We start from the raw sequence: 4,514 nt of genomic DNA, 5'->3' as shown, positions 1-4,514 counted from the left end.
CCTCATTTCAACTGACACATGACAAATGACCTGCAGAGACCAAAACAAAAGTTGGAGCGAAGGAAGCATAGTATGAAGTCGCAACATGATCGCAAGCTGGCGCACGAGTCCCGCTCCAGCTTTCCACATAGATGAATCAAGGTCATATTTGTTTCCGTTTCGTGTTGAGTAGCGGCTGCTTTACTTTTGAGGTAGGTAGAGACAATATGTTTACTTTCATCAAAGTAAGTAAAAACTTGTTAAGTAACTGTTCCGTATGCTTTTGAAAACAATTCAGTTTTCTACTTTTTACTCTTTTCCATTTTTTCCTCGTTTTCTCAAGTTTTTCGCCGTTTGATTTAAAATTTTACCTCCCAGATCGGCCGGCTAGTCTTGCCCAATGGTAGAAACGGCCCTGGAACTATATCGTTTCCCAACTCAAGCTTGTGATCCTCCTCTTATGATCCTTTCGGCAGCAACGCAACGTCAAACCCCACTCTTCCTTCCTTTTCTGTAATATGCTGATAGAAGGTAGTTTCATTAAAATCTCTGAAAAGTACGCATTACATTGTAAGACTCTAAATACGGAAGTAGATCATCACACACCATTGTGCCGTGTTCATTTAGGATTTTTTGTCTCACAAAATTACATAGTGCTCCGCCTCTCCTAACAAAACTTAAAAGTTTCAAATGAACATTTTGACAATATACAGGATGCTTCAAAGTCTTTCCTAACACACGCAGGGGTGATGAATCGCGTCATGGGGAACAACTTTTGTTACAGACAAAACACTTCCCGGCGGAGCCAACCACCTCTTGTGTCGGTAGGCATGAGACAGCTTGCGCTACCCAACAATCATGTTCCAAAACTTCGCGCATAAAAACAGGATTCTTCCAGGACTTCTACCTCGGGTTCCGTTGCTGACTGGTAAGTAGGGTCAAGTGTTTTGGATAGCCGTTGGCAAAAGGGACCACTTGTGTACTAAACAGAAGGATCGTCTACGTGTCACTATCCTACAGTAAAAGATCAAAGTATAAATATTACAAACTTCCTCCTGCATCCGCAAATGGAGCAAATTCGTTGGTTCTTTTTGCATTTTATGTCGTCTACCGTGGGACTTTAGGAGCTTATGGACGCACCATTGCCACATGGGCAGCCCGTTGGAAAACACTAAAAAGAAGGTCGTTTTTACCATTTTCTCCCACCAAAATTTAACCACGGATTTCAAGGCAGTTATGGGTAGCAAAATCGCCGAAACTTTTACGATATATTCCTAAGACTCCGATGTCGACCAAAGTTGAAAACTTTCTTGATATCTTTATCCGTTTCCGAGACCAGAGGTTCAAATTTACCCTACTTCTACGTATGAAATACTCTCGTAAAATCCGAGATGAAGCGAAATCTAAATAATAAATAACTGTAGAAAATTGCTCAAGTTTTAACGTTACATTCTCTTGCAATTAATCAAAAACTGCCATTATCCCGTTTCCAAAAAACTTTGTCCGTTATTGTGAAACACCTCAAAAGCATGGTTTTCAAGCACCAAAACCTAGCCGCAGATTCCAAGATAGCTATTAACAGGAAATGAGTATAATTATTACGATAAATTCCTAAGATCTCGGCACAACCTTGAAAATTTTCTTGATATTTTAATCCGTTTCCAAGATACAGATGTTAAAATTACCCTGCTTGTACACGTAAAACACAAACGTAAAATCAGGTGTGAGGCAAAATTGTAGTTTATGAAGTGACGTAGCACGGAGGAATACGCTGTAAAGTGTCTCCGTTATCAATAGAAAATTTCTGAGAACCCCATGTTGTAGTACTGAACCACATGCCAAATTTTTGTCACGTAAAATACGTTTTACATTATTTCAGTTTCACATAAGTAAACTACTACAATTTTAATGACCCATAAAATTCTTTTCATATGAATGATATGCCCTGCTGTGGCATGAAAAATAAGGGAACCAGGGGAAAAAATTCCCTTGTAGGAGCACAAAAAAGGCGAATATGCTCCTTTTTAAAAACCTGACTGCAATGTGGGGAACCAGCTGCTTCATACTATCTCCCTCAGGACCCTTAAGAACTTTCCCAAATATTTTTGCATGCGTACATAGTTGTGCTTTTTTGTGCTGAGAGAGAAAGAGGCAGAGGCACTGGGAAAGAGACAGAAAAGTAATAAATAATGGAAGATAGTAGACAGTGGTTGTGGTATAGAAAGAGGGCTATGGGACGAGGCTGACTGTGAGAGAACAGTGCTAGGAAATGAGTGAAGGAGAGAGAGGCAGGTGGGGAGGAAGAAACAGAAGGAGAAAGTGGAAATGAGTGACAACCTCTGATAGTGACAGACAGAGTCTATGACAATGATACCCAGGAAGAGAGAGATAGTGAAAGCGATCAGATACGGCATCAGTGGAAACGAATGAAGGAGATAGTAACAACAAGATAGAGGAAGAGGGAGACAACCACGGTGAGAGCAGACAGTAGAAGTAAGACAGAACGAAGGAGACTGTGGCTGTAAAACAGGAGACCATGACAGGCAGGAGCGAAGAGATAATAGCAGTGAGTAAGGCTGAACGAGTGAGTGAGATTTGACATGTGGGATTTAATGATTATGAACGAATTACGGCGACGAACTAGTGGGAGCTAAAGGGAGTGAGATGTGAGTTGCGTGTTAAAAAGAGCACGGATACATTCACATGCCAAAATTTGTGGGAAATTTTTTAAAGGGGTTGAGGAAGGTAGAATAAGGCAGCTGGTACCTCGCTTTTCAGTCAGTGTCTTTTAAACAGGAGCATATTCGCCTATTTGTGCTCCAATGGGAGCATTTTTCCTCTAGTTAACTATGCCGTTGAGAAGTGACCGGACGTAGGCACTCTGCGGCGTGTGAAATGCAGTGCGTATTGCCTATAGTCAAGGCACTTGATCCGCATGAAATTTTTGCGAAATTTGTGGTAAGGTCTCATGGGACCAAACTGCTGAGTTCATCGATCCCTAAGCTTACGCACTACTTAATCTAACTCAAACTAACTTACGCTAAGGACAACACACGCACACTCATGACCTAGCGAGGACTCGAACCTCCGACGGAGGGAGCAGCGCGGACCGGGACAAGACGAGGATCAAAAGAAATTGCAAAACGATTTGGAAAAGGTATCTGAATGGTGCGAAAACTGGCATGTGACCTTAAATAATAAAAAGTGTGAGGTCGTCAACATGAGTGCTAAAACGAACCCGTTAAACTTCGGTTACACAAGAAACCAATGAAATAGAAAGGCTTTAAATATTGGAAAAAACACATAGAAAATGTTGTGGGGAAGGCAAACCAGAGATGGTTGCCATTGGCAGAACACCCTAGTACGTGTAAAAGATCTACAAAAGAAACTGCCTACTCTACGCTTGTCCGTCCTCTTTTGCAGTTCACCTGAGCGGATCTTTACCTGATAGGATTAACAGAGTACATTGAGAAAGTTCAGAGAAGAGCAGCACGTTTTGTATTATCGTCAAATAGGGAAAGTGTGTCACTGACATGATACAGGATTTGGGGTGGACACCGGTAAATCAAAGGAGTTTTCGTTGCGGCGGAATCTTTGCACGAACTTTCGATCACCAACTTTCTCCTCCGAATGTGAAAATATTTTGTTGAAGCTGCCCTATATGAGGAGAAACGATCATCGTAATAAAAAAGGGAAGTCAGAGCTTGCACAGCAAGATACAGATGTTAGTTTTTTTCCGCGCTTTTTGAGAGTGGAATTATAGAGAATTATTGTGAAGGTGGTTTGATGAACCCCCTGTCGATCACTTAAGTGTGATTTGTAGAGTACCCATGTAGATGTATGTCTAAGAAGCGTAAATGTGAATTACAATTGCTATGTGTGTTGAACTGGCAACCTTTATTACAGATGCTAATAATTTTACCTGGTGGGTGGTATTAGGAAGGGGGTAGGAGGCACTAGGAGCTGCTTTACGAAAATTCTCCTTTTATCAGTTTTACAAATTGGACTGAAAGTGTTGTAAGGGAACTGGTTCCATTAAATTAAAGTAGGATGGTTATCCGTAATATTCATTGCGTTTCTAGCTTCATCTGTCGTGACTTGATGGAGAAATGCCAAAAATAGTTAAGGTGGGGGCCATTTGAGACACAAGTCCCGTAGACCGTACTAATACGATAACGCTTCGGACAATTCTACCTTTCGTCTCTTCTATTAGAAAAACCAATAAAATTTTTCAGAGTGGTTGGTGCTAACTTACTAATCAGATTAATATAAATTACGGAATAAGCGCTCTTTTGGATTTTTTTATAACTTGTTTGGTCTGAATCGGAGTAAGATAAATTATACCACCACAGGGCTGCTTCGTTTTAATTACATTTGCGGCTGCTTGCTCAGAAAAAGGAAGCACGCAAATAATTAAATTCTGGTCCAGGCAGTGCTATGTTTCTGATGAAACAGGGTCCCATTTGTACGGTTTGTCGTCCTCCAGACGAACATTTTCGTGAAACTCACAGCTTCGAAGCGAGCAGTAGCGCCAC

The sequence above is a fragment of the Schistocerca gregaria genome, chromosome X (assembly GCF_023897955.1).
Source record: "Schistocerca gregaria isolate iqSchGreg1 chromosome X, iqSchGreg1.2, whole genome shotgun sequence".
NCBI classification, from domain to species: domain Eukaryota; kingdom Metazoa; phylum Arthropoda; class Insecta; order Orthoptera; family Acrididae; genus Schistocerca; species Schistocerca gregaria.
Note: the sequence above shows the minus strand (reverse complement) of the source record.